Consider the following 21,139-nt stretch of genomic DNA (forward strand, 5'->3'; position numbering starts at 1 on the left):
GCGACAGGAAGGGCATCCGCCCACCTCTTAAAATTAACATACCACATCTGATTAACCAGCAGACCTCGCAAGTCTGGATTAATGCTTGGAAAGAGAGAGTGTGTTCCACTGCCAGTGTGTCCCTCTCTTTCTCTCACACTGCCATTGTGCCCTTTTGCTACTTCTACACCACAACCACTGTCGACTATCGTCAAGTATTTATTACTTATCCCTCTCTTTCCAACTTCCACTGACACCTTATTTCTCAGCATAAAAAGGCGCGAGTATTTTCCCACGCCAAAACTTTTGGGAAATTTTTTGGAGGAGCTGAGGCGGGAAGAAAGGGGCAGCCGGTACCCTACTTTTCAGTCAGTTTTTTAAGCAGGAGCTTTTTCGCCTTTTTTGTGCTCCGGTTGCAGCATTTTTCCACTGGTTCCCTTCTTTCCTCTGCTGCAGTATAGCATGTCTCTCATATGAAAAGAACTTTTTGGGTCAGTAAATTTAGGTACCGATAGTTAACTTATACTTCTGACCGGATTTTACGTGCGTAAGTTATGCATGTGCTTCAGCTCTACAACATGGGGTTTCCAGAATCCTTCTGATGATAACGGACACTTTACAGAGTGCTTCTCCGTGCTACGTCAATTTATAAACTACATTTTTACCTCACACTGGATTTTACGTGCATATTTTACGTCTACAAATAGGGTAACTTGCAACTTCTGTATCTCGGGAGCCGATAAAGATACGAAAAAAAGGTTTCTTACAATCTGGATGTTAGGAGTATATCGTACAAATTATAGTCATTCGCTGTACACAACCATCCTGGAATACGCGGTTCGGTTTTGATACGCAAGAACGAAATTTTTTTGGGTGTTTCTCGATAATGGATAAAGTTTTTGAAAACGGGAAGTTGGTGTTTCTAAATAAGTTAAGAAATAAAGAATATACCTTTAATATCTGAATCATTTTCTGTGGTTAAATATTTAGATATCCGCTGCTGACCGAGAAAAAAAGGCGAGAAACGTCTTGTTTCAGAGTAACTGATCATGAGCTAAATGATCCTCCCATAACGCCCTTAAGACGCACCGTAGACCACGTATAATGAAATCAGAACCAACCGATTTGCTCCAATTGTTTAGGCTGGAGGAAGTTTACATATTTTTATTTTGTAGAGAGTGGAGTCGTGGACTCTAGAAAATAGTGTGCCAAGTGGATAAATCTGAAAATTTTCGGTATGTCCTTGTGTTTGATTTCAATACGTAGATGACAGCAGCGGAAGCAACCAGAAATATTTGCGCCGTGTATGGGGATAATGCAACTAGATGGGGCACGGCAAGAAAATGGATTTCTCGTTTTAAGGAGGATCGTTCGGACATTAGTGACCCTCCACGTCCAGAAAGACTTCGGGGTTTGATGGAGATCATTTAAACGCATCAATCCACAGTGACCGACATCAGTGCATTCCAGAACTAGCAAATGTCATCAACTGTAATCATTCCACCACCGTGCGACATTTGCATGCGATGGGGAAGGTTCAAAAGTCGGGTAAATGGGTGCCGCATGCTTTAAGACATAATAAAAAAAAGCAGCGTGTGGCCAAGTGTGTATCTCTGCTTGCTCGTCATCAACTGGCTCGTGAACAAAAGACCGACCAATGTTATTCTGTACCGTTACTGATGATGAGGAATGGTATCTTTATGCTGAGATAAAGCAAAGGAAGGAGTAGCTGAGCCGAAACAAAGCAACTCCCCACACGAAGACCCGTACGCATACAGAAAAGATAATGTTACGATTCTGGTGGAACAGTGATGGTGTCGTGTGCTGCGAACTGCATGTAACCATCACTGGTGATATTTTTGCCACCAACGGAGACGTCTTGCAGACGCAGTCCAAGGACACCGACTAGGAAAACTGCGTGAAGCGATGCTGCTACACCACGCTGGCATACTGCTAGACTGACAAAAGACGCTGTACAGGAGTTGGGTTGGGAAGTCTTCGGCACCCACCTTACTCAAGTGATTCTTGCGCACTCTAATTTTCTCCTTTCCCGCTCTCTATCGGACGACCTTCGAGGAACTTCCTTTGAGGTGAAAAAGCTCTCCGAACACGACTCGACAAGTTCTTCGCTTCAAAACACAGTGATTTTGACAGTCTTGGAATAGATAAGCTACACCAGCGTTGGAAGACTGTTGTAAATAGTGAAGGGGAATATACACTACTGGCCATTAAAATTGCTACACCACGAAGATGACATGCTAAAGACGCGAAATTTAACCGACAGGAAGAAGATGCTGTGATATGCAAATTATTAGCTTTTCAGAGCATTCACACAAGGTTGGCACCGGTGGCGACACCTACAAAGTGCTGACATGAAGAAAGTTTCCAACTGATTTCTCATACACAAACAGCAGTTGACCGGCGTTGCCGGGTGAAACGTTGTTGTGATGCCTCGTGTAAGGAGGAGAAATGCGTACCATCACGTTTCCGACTTTGATAAAGGTCGGATTGTAGCCTATCGCGATTGCGGTTTATCGTATCGCGACATTGCTGCTCGCGTTGGTCGAGGTCCAATGACTCTTAGCCGAATATGGATTCGGTGGGTTCGGGAGGGAATACGGAACGCCGTGCTGCATCCCAACGGCCTCGTATCACTAGCAGTCGAGATGACAGGCATCTTATCCGCATGGCTGTAACGGATCGTGCAGCCTCGTCTCGATCCCTGAGTCAACAGATGGGGATGTTTGCAAGACATCAACCATCTGCACGAACAGTTCGACGACGTTTGCAGCAGCATGGACTATCAGCTCGGAGACCATGGCTGCGGTTACCCTTGACGCTGCATCACAGACAGGAGCGCCTGGGTGCCCGAATGGCAAAATGTCATTTTTTCGGATGAATCCAGGTTCTGTGTACAGCATCATGATGGTCGCATCCGTGTTTGGCGACATCGCGGTGAACGCACATTGGAAGCGTGTATTCGTCATCGCCATACTGGCATATTACCCGGCATGTTGGTATGGGGTGCCATTGGTTACACGTCTCGGTCACCTCTTCTTCGCATTGACGGCACTTTGAACAGTGGACGTTACATTTCAGATGTGTCACGACCCGTGGCTCTACTCTTAATTCTATCCCTGTGGAACCCTACAATTTAGCAGGATAATGCACGACCGCATGTTGCAGGTCCTGCACGGGCCTTTCTGGACACAGAAAATGTTCGACTGCTGCCCTGGCCAGCACATTCTCCAGATCTCTCACCAACTGAAAACGTCTGGTCAATGGTGGCCGAGCAACTGGCTCGTCGCAATACGCCAGTCACTACTCCTGATGAACTGTGGTATCGTGTTGAATCTGCATGGGCAGCTGTACCTGTACACGCCATCCAAGCTCTGCTTGACTCAATGCCCAGGCGTATCAAGGCCGGTATTACGACCAGAGTTGGTTGTTCTGGGTACTGATTTCTCAGGATCTATGCAACCAAATTGCATGAAAATGTCATCACACGTCAGTTCTAGTATAATATTTTTGTCCAAAGAATACCCGTGTATCAACTGCATTTCTTCTTGGTGTAGTAATTTTAATGGCCAGTAGTGTGTCACTGACGAATGAAGTTACCTGTGTGTATTTGTTGCATTTATTAAACTTATGAGAAAGCTACGAACTTAAGCACCAACTCAGTACAATGGGAAGAAATGAACATAGAACTTTCATGATGAATAGTTTAGAAAGATTGTAAGACATACGATTCACGGTTGATGGCGTCTTGTAGAAGATGTTCACGTAGGGCGCGCGCCGGCACGCCCGGAGACAGTTCCACCTGCGGAGGCCGGCCGCCTCATTGCGGTTTCAGAAGCCGCGCCGCGCAGCACGGCGCTGATCCCGCGATTGCCCGGAACGCCGGCCGGCGGCTGACGTCGACGGACGGCCGGGGTTATCGGCCGTCCCAGGGACCAACTTTCGGGTCCCTGGGGATCTGGGTCTGCCTGCCGCTGCCGATGCCGATGCCGCAGCCACATCGCTGATTAAAGTCGGACCCTCCCCCGCGCACACCGACTCACAGACGAAACGTGCAGCGCAGATTCTCCACGGCCCAGCGCAGCGGAATTTCCACGAGCAACTGTTATCGGAGTAAGAGAGAGTCTTCTGCATGCGTGACCAGTTGAAGCAAGTTCCAAGTCGGGATCGTGTAAGAGATGAGCGCTTGCTGCCTCTGTTTTGAATGTGAGGACGGTAATAACAGCTCGGAGGAACGAGGTAGTTGTACTACGGAAGTTGCTGATTCCAGTTCAGCAGGTGAGAGAAAATTTCATCATTACAGTTTCAATGACAGCTGTGTGGCTGGATTGAAGAGTTTTTAGCAAAGAGAACACAACATGTTGTTTTCTCAATGGAGAGACGTCTACAGACGTTAAAGTAACCTCCGGCGTGCCACAAGGGAGTGTTATGGGACCATTGCGTTTCACAATATATATAAATGACCTAGTAGATAGTGTTCCATGCGGCTTTTCGCGGATGATGCTGTAGTATACAGAGAAGTTGCAGCATTAGAAAATTGCAGCGAAATGCAGGAAGATCTGCAGCGGATAGGCACTTGGTGCAGGGAGTGGCAACTGACCCTTAACAAAGACAAATGTAAACTATTGCGAATACATAGAAAGAAGGGTCCTTTATTGTATGATTATATGATAGCGGAACGAACACCGGTAGCAGTTACTTCCGTAAAATATCTGGGAGTATGCGTGCGGAACGATTTGAAGTGGAATGACCATATAAAATTAATTGTTGGTAAGGCGGGTGCCAGGTTGAGATTCATTGGGAGAGTCCTTAGAAAATGTAGTCCAGCAACAAAAGAGGTGGCTTACAAAACACTCGTTCGACCTATACTTGAGCATTGCTCATCAGTGTGGGATCCGTACCAGATCGGGTTGACAGAGGAGATAGAGAAGATCCAAAGAAGAGCTGCGCGTTTCGTCACAGGGTTATTTGGTAAGCGTGGTGGCGTTACGGGGATGTTTAGCAAACTCAAGTGGCAGACTCAGCAAAAGAGAGGCGCTCTGCATCGCGGTGTAGCTTGCTGTCCAGGTTTCGAGAGGGTGCGTTTCTGGATGAGGTATCTCTACTTATAACTCCCTAGGACATCACGAATGTAAAATCAGAGAGATTCGAGCGCGCACGGAGGCTTTCCGGCAGTCGTTCTTCCGGCGAACCATACACGACTGGAACAGGAAAGGGAGGTAGTGACAGTGGCACGTAAAGTGCCCTCCGCCACACACCGTTGGGTGGCTTGCGGAGTATAAATGTAGATCTAGATGTAGAAGACGAGTGCCAAAGTCAAGTTCCCGATCAGATTGTGTTCCTCCCGTTTCGTTGTATCCCAGTCTCTCTGTAAACACGTGGAAAAAGGATTTCTTGCACGTTTAGCTCCCTCTAAAAAGTTAAAAAGTATTCTGCATGTTCCTGTCATTCTTCGACTTGTGCATATTTTATAAAGATGATTATTTCATACGCCATGCCGAATCACTCTTTTGTACGCCAGGCCACGAAACAACTGGCAATCTTTGGACCCGTTGCGTACACTGTTCCCACTATAATGCCTGCTATAATATTGCAAATAATGATCGTTTGATGCAACTTGCACTCATGCAACCGACCATTTCTCTTTGTTACCGTCACCCTGCGAAATAACTTCGTACAACCTGGCTTGCTAACAGCGATGTTTTTAAACTACGTACTGTCATAGTCTTAGTATTTCCGAATGGACGTCTTTGAATGACATCACCTAAAGATGCTTTCCAATGAGTAATCACCGTTTCTTTACATTTTGAACGATCGGAAGGTAGTTGCAGACAACAGCCAAAACTAGTTATCGTACATTATTTGCGATAGGAAAATTGCGGTTTAGGCATCAAAATTTATTTACTTAAATTTTTTTCTAATTTAATTAGCCATATTAAGACCGCCGTCTCCTCCCTGGCAATGTCAGGCTTCACGAGTGTTCTAATAGTTTTTTTCGACCAAACTTCGGCTTTATATCGTAGGGGCTCTTACCAATCTACCTAGCGACCAAGAAAACTACAAAATAGGCAATGATGACTTATCGAGCGTTTTCGATTTTCTTCGCATCTGATTCCTTTCCCAAGCCCACTAACACCCCAATAAATGTCAAGTATTTTCTTTTACTACGTCACATTTTTGTTGAAATTGCTGCCTAATACGAGGAGCCGGCTAACGAGGTTATATTAGGGATGTGTCCAGATGACCAACTGTGCCTTTCGAGAACCGGCTGAATGTGACCTCACACGGCTACATGTGGCCGTAATAACGTTGCCGTCGAGATTATCGAAATGCGGCCGGAATGCAAGGCAGTATTGCGGTATAGCCGGAAAAAATTCTGGTGGAGCAAGCTGTTGCTGTCTCTACAACCAGAGCTAGGGAACATAGAAAATAAAACACGCAAAGGTTGTAGCAGATCTGCAGCAGGAGTCGTGATTGTATTTTACACAGGTTCATAATATTTTTTAAGGTTTATAACATCTGTTACTGCAAATTGTCTATTTTTATTTTTTACTACGGTCTCTTTGTGTACACTGCCTTCGATGTCCCTTAATTGTGTTTGTAGAGATATCGCATTTTTGAAATTCATAGTCCTCACTCTGTACTAACGAACCACAATAAAATATCGACATAAGCGTATTGCTGTTATTTCACGCTTCCTTCATGAATTCCTTGAGTCCGTCTAACAAAGAAATGCAAGCGAACGAACAGGCGTATCGATGAGAAGTGCACTTTGTATAAATCACCACGTAGCCACAAATAGAAGGGTGTAGGTCATACTCGTTGCGACTGATGCACAACCTTTCGTAGTGGTATTGATCTTGCCAATTCTCGGACGAGTTCTTTTTACATATATTCAAAATCATGTTTCAGCGTTCTGGAAGATGTATGCGTCCAGCATCAATTCACGAGCTAAAGTTTGGAAGCAGTTCGGTTACTTAACGCCTTGCCGTACCATATAGTTCGACGAAATCTGTGCCTAAGCGATTGGTGACGACGGGCGAGAAACGGTCCAACGTGATGCGAGAGACAACCGCAATACAAGCCGACAAGCGGATACCTATTCTGTAGCTACAAGTTTATTTCTTTCAAGTGATAATGCTCTTGTAACATTAATTTAGTTTTCCTTTTTAATACGTATTCTTTTAAAATAATGTTTCAAACAATACTTAAAAATATATTTTTTTGCTTGTAAACAATACTTTAATAGAAGCTATAATCTTTGTGGGTGTCTTCATGTGTGACTTCTCCAGAGGAAATGAAATAGCAAAAAAAATAGTTCAAATGGCTCTGAGCACTATGGGACTTAACTACTGTGGTCATCAGTCCCCGAGAACTTAGAACTACTTAAACCTAACTAACCTACGGACATCACACACATCCATGCCCGAGGCAGGATTCGAACCTGCGACCGTAGCAGTCGCGCAGTTCCGGACTGCGCGCCTAGAACCGCTAGACCACCGCGGCCGGCATGTAACAGCACAATGCCTGAATATAGACATTGTCAATAAGAAACGTAATTACAAGAAGAAATGCTCCCCTTGGACGAATTTCTGACAAGAAAATACATACAACTCTAAAAGCTAGTAGTCCCGCGAGCATCCCATTAAATGTGTAGCCACTTTACACTCCGTGACTTCCCACGTCGTATCCTTTCATCCTTTCTGTATCATGTAAACTTTGCACTTCTTTCTTGGTTGATACTTATATGTTTCATTTTCCTGACCGTGTATTGTTTTTTGGCTCGTGTACATATTGAACAGAGGCATATGCGACATACACACTACTGGCCATCAAAATTGCTACACCACGAAGATGACGTGCTGCAGACCCGAAATTTAACCAAAAGCAAGAAGATGCTGTGATATGCAAATTATTAGCTTTTCAGAGCATTCACACAAGGTTGGCGCCGGTGGCGACACCTACAACGTGTTGACATAAGGAAAGTTTCCAACCGATTTCTCATACACAAACAGCAGTTGACCGGCGTTGCCGGGTGAAACGTTGTTGTGATGCCTCCTGTTAGGACGAGAAATGCGTACCATCACGTTTCCGACTTTGATAAAGGTCGGATTGTAGCCTATCGCGATTGCCTTTTATCGTATCGCGACATTGCTGCTCGCGTTGGTCGAGATTCAATGACTGTTAGCAGAATATGGAATCGGTGGGTTCAGGAGGGTAATACGGAACGCCGTGCTGCATTCCAACAGCCTCGTATCACTAGCAGTCGAGATGAGAGGCATCTTATCCGCATGGCTGTAACGGATCGTGCAGCCACGTCTCGATCCCTGGGTCAACAGATGGAGACGTTTGCAAGACAACAAACATCTGCACGAACAGTTCGACGACGTTTGCAGCAGCATGGACTATCAGCTCGGAGACCGTGCCTACGGTTACCCTTGACGCTGCATCACAGAGAGGAGCGCCTGCGAGGGTGTACTCAACGACAAACCTGGGTGCCCGAATGGCAAAACGTCATTTTTTCGGATGAGTCCAAGTTCTGTTTACAGCATCATGATGGTCGCATCCGTGTTTGGCTACGTCGCGGTGAACGCACATTGGAAGCGTGTATTCGTCATCGCCATACTGGCGTATCACTCGGCGTGATGGTAAGGGGTGCCATTGGTTACACATCTCGGTCACCTATTGTTCGCATTGACGACGCTTTGAACAGTGGACGTTACATTTCAGATGTGTTACGACCCGTGGCTCTACCCTTCATTCGATCCCTGCGAAACCCTACATTTCAACAGGATAATGCACGACCGCATGTTGTAGGTCCTGTAAGGGCTTTTCTCGATACAGAAAATGTTCGACTGCTGCCCTGGCCAGCACATTCTCCAGATCACTCACCAATTGAAAACGTCTGGTTAATGGTGGCCGAGCAACTGGCTAGTCACAATACGCCAGTCACTACTCCTGATGAACTGTGGTATCGTGTTGTAGCTGCTTGGGTAGGTGTACCTGTACACGCTATCCAAGCTCTATTTGACTGAATGCCCAGGCGTATCAAAGCCGTTATTACAACCAGAGGTGGTTGTTCTGGGTTTTAATTTCTCAGGATCTATGCACCCAAATTGCGTGAAAATGTAATCACATGTTAGTTCTAGTATAATTTATTTTTCCAATGAATACCCGTGTATCATCTGCATTTCTTCTTGATGTAGCAATTTTAATGGCCAGTAGTGTATAAAAGAAGATTTGGGTCGACTCCCGTTCCCGCGAGTGTTACTCGTTATGGTTACACTTGTTTTTACTAGTCAAAGTGCGGCAAGCCGTTAAAAAGGAACGCATCCACAAAGCCAGATTTCTCTTTCCCTTGCAAACTTTGTTTCCTTGTCCGTCTCGGTAGCTATGCGGTCACATTGACGGATTGCTAATCGGAAGGGCCAGGGTTCGATTCCCGGGCGACTCGTTTTCCCCGCTCAGGGACTCGGTGCTGCGTTGTTCTTGCGTTTGTATCGGCAAAAATGTCGTTCCACTGTTGAGATGGCTGTGTGAGCATGCCGGCCGAAGTGGCCGTGCGGTTAAAGGCGCTGCAGTCTGGAACCGCAAGACCGCTACGGTCGCAGGTTCGAATCCTGCCTCGGGCATGGATGTCTGTGATGTCCTTAGGTTAGTTAGGTTTAACTAGTTCTAAGTTCTAGGGGACTAATGACCTCAGCAGTTGAGTCCCATAATGCTCAGAGCCATTTGAACCATTTTGTGTGAGCATGTCCCGAAAGACAATAATTAAAAGAAACTTTTTTGCTTATGGAATGCCAAAGCAGGAGAACCGCACTTACTTTACTGGTGGGTTTCGTCAGCTGTTGTACTGTGTAAACCACTTCTGGCCCGCTAATGTACTGGCTCAAATATTGCGAGGCAACAGTGGCCAGCAGTGTGGCTGAAAATGTGGCTGCAATACACGAGCTCAGTAATATTTCTGGGCAACATTGACGCCTTATTTTCGGAAATATGATACTTATAAGGCCTGTGTAAATTCACCTTTAGAATCCAACCGGTTGTCCGCCGAGGCCCGGCAGTCGTTCTCCGGTTCCACAGAAACCGAAACGTTTCTTGAAGCGTAAGTTATCTTGCCCAGTATAAGCTGTGTACAGAAGCGAAGTTTATCACGTCACGACCTGACACGAAATATGAGTTAGCGCCGGTAACAAGGGAGAACGTGCGGTTTCCAGTTTGCCCCACAGATGGGTGAGGTGGAGCACACGCATGAAACCAGCTGTTGCGAGGCGTCTCTATCCACTGAACAAATACAAGCCTTCTATAGCGCTGCCTGTGTTATTCAATTAAACAGAGAGCTAGCGAAAAACAAACAGCGAATTTCGTTTTATTTACTCTGGAAGCGAGCGCGCGGCATGGCGAATAATTACCGGGATTGCGAGGGATGGCCGCGTACCGCACGCAGAGTCGCGTGGTTGTCTCTGTTTGCACGGCCAGATCTGCGGAACCCGCAGCCGCGCAAAAAAATACTTGGCAGCCCTTTCCGCGAAATGTAAGAACGTGTACCGCCTGCTCCCGCTGCTCTGGTTGTCCATGCTCTCTAATGCGTGAGCAATAACCAGCGCTTTGATTTGAAGTTTAGCACCGTCCTCGTGACTTTCATAGTTTGTGTTTCTTTGACTGACAACCTCTTTGTCGACACCCACTCGATCACAGAAAATCGTCACGTACAGCCCTATGTTTAATGCAGACATAAGTAAACCAGCTCTCTGAGTGAAGTTCAGTAGAGCAAGCCGTGGTTTCAGTCGCGAGCAGGACAATGTGACCCGCGTGCACTACCCAGTCTGTCATCGTTTCCCAGAACATTCTTTTCAAACTTAGTCCCGTCGCATAATGTGACGGTATGGCAACAACCGTAGTCTGCATGTAAGACGCCAGGGGGGATATAACATATAAATATTCTGGTCTTTCTCTCTTCGAATACTGCACATACACTCCTGGAAATGGAAAAAAGAACACATTGACACCGGTGTGTCAGACCCACCATACTTGCTCCGGACACTGCGAAAGGGCTGTACAAGCAATGATCACACGCACGGCACAGCGGACACACCAGGAACCGCGGTGTTGGCCGTCGAATGGCGCTAGCTGCGCAGCATTTGTGCACCGCCGCCGTCAGTGTCAGCCAGTTTGCCGTGGCATACGGAGCTCCATCGCAGTCTTTAACACTAGTAGCATGCCGCGACAGCGTGGACGTGAACCGTATGTGCAGTTGACGGACTTTGAGCGAGGGCGTATAGTGGGCATGCGGGAGGCCGGGTGGACGTACCGCCGAATTGCTCAACACGTGGGGCGTGAGGTCTCAACAGTACATCGATGTTGTCGCCAGTGGTCGGCGGAAGGTGCACGTGCCCGTCGACCTGGGACCGGACCGCAGCGACGCACGGATGCACGCCAAGACCGTAGGATCCTACGCAGTGCCGTAGGGGACCGCACCGCCACTTCCCAGCAAATTAGGGACACTGTTGCTCTTGGGGTATCGGCGAGGACCATTCGCAACCGTCTCCATGAAGCTGGGCTACGGTCCCGCACACCGTTAGGCCGTCTTCCGCTCACGCCCCAACATCGTGCAGCCCGCCTCCAGTGGTGTCGCGACAGGCGTGAATGGAGGGACGAATGGAGACGTGTCGTCTTCAGCGATGAGAGTCGCTTCTGCCTTGGTGCCAATGATGGTCGTATGCGTGTTTGGCGCCGTGCAGGTGAGCGCCACAATCAGGACTGCATACGACCGAGGCACACAGGGCCAACACCTGGCATCATGGTGTGGGGAGCGATCTCCTACACTGGCCGTACACCACTGGTGATCGTCGAGGGGACACTGAATAGTGCACGGTACATCCAAACCGTCATCGAACCCATCGTTCTACCATTCCTAGACCGGCAAGGGAACTTGCTGTTCCAACAGGACAATGCACGTCCGCATGTATCCCGTGCCACCCAACGTGCTCTAGAAGGTGTAAGTCAACTACCCTGGCCAGCAAGATCTCCGGATCTGTCCCCCATTGAGCATGTTTGGGACTGGATGAAGCGTCGTCTCACGCGGTCTGCACGTCCAGCACGAACGCTGGTCCAACTGAGGCGCCAGGTGGAAATGGCATGGCAAGCCGTTCCACAGGACTACATCCAGCATCTCTACGATCGTCTCCATGGGAGAATAGCAGCCTGCATTGCTGCGAAAGGTGGATATACACTGTACTAGTGCCGACATTGTGCATGCTCTGTTGCCTGTGTCTATGTGCCTGTGGTTCTGTCAGTGTGATCATGTGATGTATCTGACCCCAGGAATGTGTCAATAAAGTTTCCCCTTCCTGGGACAATGAATTCACGGTGTTCTTATTTCAATTTCCAGGAGTGTATTTCATGAACGCAGGGCCGAGGAGTAGATGTTTTATGACCACCTGCCGAAACTCTAATTACCTGGTTTCGCCGCAGCTGTCTTCTTGCTTCTCCCACTGTAAACTAAAAGCGGAATTTTTTTTGTGTATCATTCAACGGGTTGGGGAGACACACAATGAAATCCAAGTTTATTCAACAAGATTCAGATATATTCTGATAACGAAACACCTTAAGTTTTCAGCTGCACTGCTCAGAATTAATACACCAAATAATCATTGGCATTTCAGTCACGAAGTTCGTTGGAATGTCTATCGTCGAAAGGTTAATCACTCATTTCAGATGCGTGGAGCATATACAGGGTGGTCCATTGATAGTGACCGGGCAAAATATCTCACGAAATAAGCATCAAACGAAAAAACTACAAAGAACGAAAGTCGTGTAGCTTGAAGGGGGAACCCAGATGGCGCTATGGTTGGCCCGCTAGATGCCGTTACCATAGGTCAAACGGATATCGACTGCGTTTTTTAAAAATAGGAAACCCCATTTTTATTACATATTCGTGTAGTACGTAAAGAAATATGAATGTTTTAGTTGGACCACTTTTTTCGCTTTGTGACAGATGGCGCTGTAATAGTCACAAACGTATAAGTAAGTGGTATTACGTAACATTCCGCCAGTGCGGACGGTATTTGCTTCGTGATACATTACCCGTGTTGAAATTGACTATTTACCAGTTGCGGAAAAGGTCGATATCGTGTTGATGTATGGCTATTGTGATCAAAATGCCCAATGGGCGTGTGTTATGTATGCTGCTCGGTACCCTGGACGACATCATCCAAGTGTCCGGACCGTTCGACATTAATATGTTCTAGTGTCGTTATTAGTTATTTCCACGAGGGGACGCACTACTGATCGCTAAGCCCCTGCCTGATAATTTAGCGGTATGGTATCCGAACCAAAAATGTCCTAGCTCATTCTGTTAGTCAGAACTATTATATGTCTCTCTCTCTCAATTTTGAATTTTTCAGTACATGTTGCTTGTCGGGTAACCGACCCGACGCAGTTGATACTAGTTCTCTCGAAACGACACTCGACTGCTATCATTCCATATACACTGAGCTGGTAAATGTCATGGGATACCTCCTAACATCGTTTCGGACCTCCTTTTACTCGACGTAGTGCAGCAACTTGGTACATGGCATGGATTCAACAAGTAGTTTGAAGTCTACTGTAGAAATATTGCCATGCTGCCTCTATAGCCGTTCCTAATTACGAAAGTGTTGCCGGTGCAGGGTTTTGTGTACGAACTGATCTCCCGAATATGTTCCATAAATGTTCGATGGGATTAATGTCGGGCGGCCAAATTGTTCCCTCGAATTGTCCAGAATGTTCTTCAAACCAATTGCGAACAACTGTGGCCCGGTGACGCGTCGTATTGTCACCCGTAAAAATTCCATCGTTGTTTGGGAACATGAAGTTCACGAATGGCTGCAAATAGTCTCCAAGTAACTGAACATAACCATTTCCAGTCAGTAATCGTTTCAGTTGGACCATAGAGGACCGAGCCCTTCACAGCAAACACAGCCCACGCTGTAACGGAGCCACGACCAGCTTGCACCGTGCCTTAACAACCTGGATCCTTGGCTTCGTGGGGTCTGCGCCGCACTCGATCCCTATCGTATGCTCTTATCATCTGAAATCTGGACTCATCTGACAAGGCCACGGTTTTCCAGTCGTCTATGGTCCAACCAATATGGTCACCAGCCCAGGAGAGACGCTGTAGGCGATGTCATGCCTGTTAGCAAAGACATTCGCGTCGGTCGTCTGCTCCCATAGCCCATTAACGCCGGATTTCGCCACACTGTCCTAGCGGATACGTTCGTCGCACGTCCGACATTGACTTGTGCGATTATTTTACGCAGGATCACTTGTTTGTTAGCACTGTCAAATCCGTGCAAACGCCGGTGCTCTCGGTCGTTAAGTGCGGGCTGTCTTCCACTGCGTTTTCTCTGATGAGAAGTAATGCCTGAAATTTGGTGTTCCCGGCACGCTCCAGACGCTATGGACCTCGGATACTGAATACCTTAACGATTTCCGAAATGGAATATCCCATGCGTCTAGCTCCAATTACTATTCCGCGTTCAAAGTCTGTTAATTCCCGTCGTATGGACGTAATCACATCGGAAATCTTTTCACATAAATCACCCGAGTACAAATGACAGTCAATACATTGCCCTTACATACCTTGTGTACGCGATACGACCACTATGTGCGTATCTACTATCCCATGACTTTTGTCACCTCAATGTGAATCCTCAATACTAGAACAGTGATACAAAATACACAAATTCCGTGGCACGAACTATAATTACTTGACAACACTACTGTAAACTGCTTTCTGCAGCCGCGCCGTCGACACTGTATGATAACGTGCATCACGGAAACTATGCCCCCACACTAGCTTGCACAGGACAGAGTAGCGTGGAAAGCTGCATCATACCAGTCTCTGGACTGAAGACTACAACAACAACATTAATGTACCTAAAAACGGATCTAGGCAAAATTGCACCTAATAATCTGTCAAAGTGAGTTGAAGCAGTTTGGTGTTTACGAAGCTTCACTCGAGATTTAATCACAGACTTCAAAAGTAAACAGAGAAAACTCATAGCAAAACGAAGAAAGTATGTGATACAATGAAGAGGAGTGAATGAGGACTGAAAGGATATGTAAGGCGACCCTTAGTTTTGCCTCAGCACATTGTCTAGGGATGTAAAAGAGAAACGAACACGAACTAAAAGTATAAAGACTTTGTCTGATGTAACTTCCGCGATTGCTGTCCTCTCTCAAATTTTGAAGGGTAATGAAAATCTAGCGAAACGTGGACCACAATACGCTCTTGTAGTTATAAAAAGCGCATACGATGGCCCTACTTCTATGTAAAGATTAAGTTTGTTCACGTAATGACCGTTTTATGAGAAAACACCGATGTATTGTTCAGAAACGAGAGACACGTTAGTCTGTCTGGCATCGTAATGGGAAAAAAGGGTATGGTACCTAGTCGTAGACACTACAGGAACGGCTCTGCAAATCTCCCGGCTATAGCTCCGTATGATGCAAGTAATGCGGTGTTTACCCATAAAGAACGTGTGGTACTAATTGCTATCATTTGACCTAGTTCAGGGCGTTCTACAACCACATTTATTTATTTGTGTTCAAGAAGGCGATGAAGGGGGACAGGCAGATTTACATTTTCTGGGGTTTCCCTAAATCGCCTAACAAAAATGCTGGGATGATGCTTTTGAAAAAAAGATGGCAGATTTCCTTCTGTGTTCCTCATCGATCTGGGCTTCTGCTTCGCTACTAAGGAGCTCATCGTCGACGTGTCGTTAAAACTTAATCCTCATTGTCCCGGTTCCGATAGAAATTCTTTCGATTATATGATATCTTTGAATCCTGCCGCTCTCTCAGTTAATTACTCTCGTGTGATCTTTCTAATGAAGCTAGGCCTACGCTGGTCGTCTGAAAATATTAACTTTTAAAATAAGCAACAAGGAGTCATATTCGTTTCCGGTAAGCTGTGAAACCAGTAATACTATCCACAGCGGTAGCAATTTAAGTGACATTACTTATGAGAGGATTGTTGTCTGTCTTGTGTCATTTGATCTTTATTTAACTAGTTAGGAGCTATTTCTCCAAATTTTGAAATTTTTAATGTGACTTCCCATACGAAATCGTGAAATATGTGTGTGTGTCACACACAGTAAAGACTTAAAAACATTGCTATGTGCTGGACAGAGCTATTCATTCTCTGTAAATATGGCATAAGATCTTTAGGACATGGTCATGTCGCATAGCGAATGAATGTCAGAAATTTCATTACTGGTAGCAACGTAATGCGATGGATAAGCCATTCTTCGCGCTATATGCTTTCTCACGAGTTTACTGTTCCTTCGAGTGGGACACAGGATTACGATGTGTGCTCGACGAGGACGCTGCCGGAGTGTGAAGCTTTAGCTTGCCACAAGTGCTCAATTACGAAGAGAGCTCCACTGTCATTACTGACTTAAATGGTGAATTTGGTCTAACTCTGTAGTTAATTTATTGTAGCTGTTTACAGTCAAGATGAGTCATGCAGCGTGCATTGTGTTGCTAACTTACGTTTCATAACAAACAGCTGCCTGCCGCATGGACTTTGGCAACGCCACCTTTAAAAACAAACACTTAGTAGTTTGTCTTGTGTCCTCGGTGGACTTTACCACTGTCTGCAGTTCGTGACTGCTGATGAAAATGGAACATTACTCGTTACAGAAACTTGCAGGCATGCCTTTGATGTATAGTGCAGGAAGATAAAGTTCCTAGACAGTCGAACGAAATTACAGAGCGAAGTTTTGGAACCTTCGCCATCTTAATCGAAAGAAATTTATCGCTTTGAAGAGAAACTTTCGATAAACTCGACTGTTCAAGTTCGAGAAAGCTGGTTTATGTTATCAAAAAAGAGTGGTTTCCACCGTAGAATTTGACAGGGTGGAGTTGGATCGTGTTAGGGGAACAGCCATCAATTTGGCCATCTAATTCGTAACTGAAAGAATACAGTGTGGATAGTAATGTTGGAGTAGCAATTACGGTCATCTCACAAACATAGTTCAAAATGTGACACAACGGTTCTTTTGTTGCTACCAGAGTAAGAGTAATGGCACCATCTCCACATGGTAGTCCTTCTCGATTACTTATATTCACAGCGACTGGAATGACGTATGCTAACATCTTTTCGGGACCAGTTCTCGCAACTGCTACCACTGCGGTCGCCCATATTTGATCTTTAACGGTCTAGTTTCAGAGAAATTCTGCATCTGCGCACACATTAAGAAACTACACTAACAAGTCTTAACATCGACTCATCTTACGTTTCAAAGTTTGATTAGTATTATTAAGTAGACGACGAAGGCTCGATAATAATGAGATTTTGTGACTGTTGGCGAGGGCAGATGCGACAATTCAGTCCTGAACGACGCGAGCTGCATTTTTTTTTATTTTCCGTGGGACAACTCCACCCATTATCTCAGAAATAAACTAAACATAGTTACAGTCCTACAGCATTTTCCTGGAGGTGTTCCGTAGTTGCCAGATAAATGCTGGAACTGGTAATCCCCTCCTATTTGTTCTCCATTGGGAACCTTGCTAGTGAAAAGGACCGCGGTTCAGTAATGGGCCAGATAGACTGTTGTCACATCAAATTTTCTGAAAATCGAGACTCAGGGACCGTTGATTTAAAAAGTCGGCTTAACAATGACACAGGAAAGGACGCACATTTTCAGTCATTAGATAAATATTTGCTTATAATATATTATGAATAAAATTGGTGCATATGTACAACTGTGCTTCAAAGTACTGTTCTGTTCGCCAAAACTAGGCTGGTAATGAAAAATATTTTGCAAGAAATGGATATTTAATTCTTATTCCTGTCGTCTACGACTCGTTTAATAAAAAATTAATACAAAATGCCCCGCTTAAAACTGTTATGTATGAAGAAACACGCGCATAATAAACTATTCTTTGCCTTTCTAAATAGCACTAACGAAGCTTTAAAATACAAGGCGAGTCGATGCTTATTCTTGTTTAGTTTCGTGATGTACGTAAATAGTATGTTGTTTGATTCATGCTTTAGATGATAGATCTACCATAATGGTCCGCAAGCCACCTTAGGTCGTGTTTAGGAGGGTTCATCTTTTACCTCCACGGCCCATCGGCTCCCTCCCTCCTGCTCTATTTGCAAGTAATGCAAAGGAAGAAAGACTGTCAACCAGTGTATAAGGCTGTTTTTATCTGATTTTACCATCACGATCATCTTATGCTACGCAGTAACGAGTTCATTAATTTTGTGCTTTTGAAGATAAGGTTTGTGACCTCATATACACTGAAGAGCTAGACAAACTGGTCCACCTGCCTAAAATCGTGTAGGGACCCTGCGAGCACGCAGAAGTGCCGCAACACTACGTGACATGGACTCGACTGATGTCTGAAGTAGTGTTGGAGGGAAATGATACCACGAATCCTGCAGGGCTGAGCATAAACCCGTCAGAGTACGAGGGGGTGGAGATCTCTTATGAACAGGATGTTGCAAGACATCCCAAATACGCTCAATAATGTCCATGTCTAGGGAGTTTGGAGACCAATGGAAGTTTTTAAACCCAGAAGAGTGTTCCTGGAGTCACTGTGTAGCAATTCTGGATGTGTGCGGTATCGCATTGTCCTGCTGGAATTGCCCAAGTCCGTCGGAATGCACAACGAACATGAATGGATTCAGGTGGTCAGACAGGATGCTTACATACGTGTGACCTATCAGAGTCGTATCTAGACGTATCGGGAGTCGCTTATCAATCCAACTGCACCCGCCGCACACCATTACAGAGCTCCCACCAGCTTGAACAGTGCCCTGCTAACATGCAGGGTACATGGATTCACTAGGTTGGCTCCATACCCGTACACGTCTATCCGCTCGATACAATTTGAAACGAGAGTCGTCCGACCAGGCAACATGTTTTCAGTCATCAACAGTCCAATGTCGGTGTTGATGGGCCGAGGCGAGACGTAAGGCTTTGTGTCGTGCAGTCCTCAACGGTACACGAATGGGCCTTCAGCTCTGAAAGCCCATATCGATGATGTTTCGTTGAATGGTTCACAAGCTGGCTCTTGTTGTTTGTCCAACATTAAAATCTGCAGCAATTTGCGGAACGGTTGCACTTCTGTCACGAACGATTCTCTTCAGTCGTCGTTGGTCCCGTTCTTGCAGGATCTTTTTCCGGCCGCTGCAGTGTCGGAGATCTGATGTTTTACCGGATTCCTGATATTCACGGCACACTCGGAAAATGGTCGTATGGGAAAATCCGCGCTTCATCGCTACCTCGGAGATGCTGTGTCCCATCGCTCGTGCTCCGACTATAAAAGTACGTTCAAACTTACTTAAATCTTGATAAATTGCCATTGTAGCAGCAGTAACCGGTCTAACAACTGCGCCAGATATTTTGTAAGTAGGCTGTTTAGGTTTTTATGTCGGTAACGCCATGTAGCGCTCTATATCACTGACTGTGCTGTGTGCAGTCTGTGGTTGGTTTGCATTGTTGGAATTTGTTATTGTAGTCTTGCGCAGTTGGCTGTTAACAGCGCGTAGCGTTGCTCAGTTGGAGGTGAGCCGCCAGCTGTGGTGGATGTGGGGAGAGAGATGGAGTTTTGAGAGCGGGTCATCTGGACGTGTGTCCATCAGAGACAGTAAATTTGTAAGACTGGATGTCATGAACTGAGATTATATATATAATGACTTTTGAACACTATTAAGGTAAATACATTGTTTGTTCTCTATCAAAATCTCATTTGCTAAGTATGACTGTCAGTAGTTAGTGCCTTCAGTAGTTAGAATCTTATTTAGCTGGCAGTATTGGCGCTCAGTGTATTGCAGTAGTTTGAGTAACGAAGATTTTTGTGAGGTAAGTGATTCATGAAAGGTATAGGTTATTGTTAGTCAGGGCCATTCTTTTGTAGGGATTATTGAAAGTCAGATTGCGTTGCACTAAAAATATTGTGTGTCAGTTTAGTGTTGATCAGAGTAAGTAAAGAGAGAAATGTCTGAGTACGTTCAGTTCTGCTCAGCTGTTTTAAAACCAAATGGCTCTGAGCACTATGGGACTCAGCTTCTGAGGTCACTAGTCCCCTAGAACTTAGAACTAGTTAAACCTAACTAACCTAAGGACATCACACACATCCATTCCCGAGGCAGGATTCGAACCTGCGACCGTAGCGATCTCGCGGTTCCAGACTGCAGCGCCAATTCGGCCGGCTGTTTTAAAATCAAATAACGTAAGAGGTTTATCAGCACAGTAATTCATTAATTTTTCTAAGGGGTCGTTTCAACTTGTCTTATGAGTATACAGGCGTTGCCGACCGCAACGCAGTATTCAGCCTGTTTACATATGTCTATTTGAATACGCAGGCCTAGAACAGTTTCAACGGCGCTTCGGTGTATACATCGTACATTGCATAACAGATGCCAGATGTTACCTAGTATGAACCCAGTAATTCTGGGTAACTTCAACTTTCAACAATAAAATGAACTGCGAAGAAATTATTATTTTCTCGAGCAGTAACGTAATGACTGTGACACGTCCTATGCGCGCAGCTTCAAAAGCTGCATTCAGTTGACGTAAGCCCCTACCGGTATCACAGACGTCGCGGCCGGTGCATTTTGCTCTAGCGGTACGTGTACTTGGTTGGCTAGGTGTGCTCGCTTTTCGGGTAATTGGACGGTGCGCCGCGCAACTTCCCGCTGGAGTTACTTTGGCTGGGCGGTTACCTAGCGACGGGGCTGTCAGCGCAATCTGCCCACCTGTTCGAGCGCCTCTCTCTCTACCCCCTCCCTCTTCTAACCCCTGCCTCCCCCCACTAAGGGTATGGCAGACCCCCCCCCCCCCTTCTGCTCCTCCGCTCCTGCCGATTCTCGCTTTACTTATTCAGCGATGCTTTTAGGCCGTCCAGCTCTAAGTGCATTAGCTCGTTGCACAAAGCCGAATAACGATGTTTCATTTCTGAGCGCTCCCGAGCGTTCCGCCTGAGGAAAGTTCGCACATAGGATACTTCCGTTGCTCACAGAGTCCGTCCCTGCAGGCACTGTGCGTCACAGAAAGAAGTACTCTGTAGTTCTTGCACCTCACTTTCGTGTGCTCTCCATCTCACAACACAATCTTTTTCTTTCACGCTGTAATTGCAAAGTATT

This window comes from Schistocerca serialis, chromosome 5 (genome assembly GCF_023864345.2).
Source record: "Schistocerca serialis cubense isolate TAMUIC-IGC-003099 chromosome 5, iqSchSeri2.2, whole genome shotgun sequence".
In the NCBI taxonomy this organism is placed as follows: domain Eukaryota; kingdom Metazoa; phylum Arthropoda; class Insecta; order Orthoptera; family Acrididae; genus Schistocerca; species Schistocerca serialis.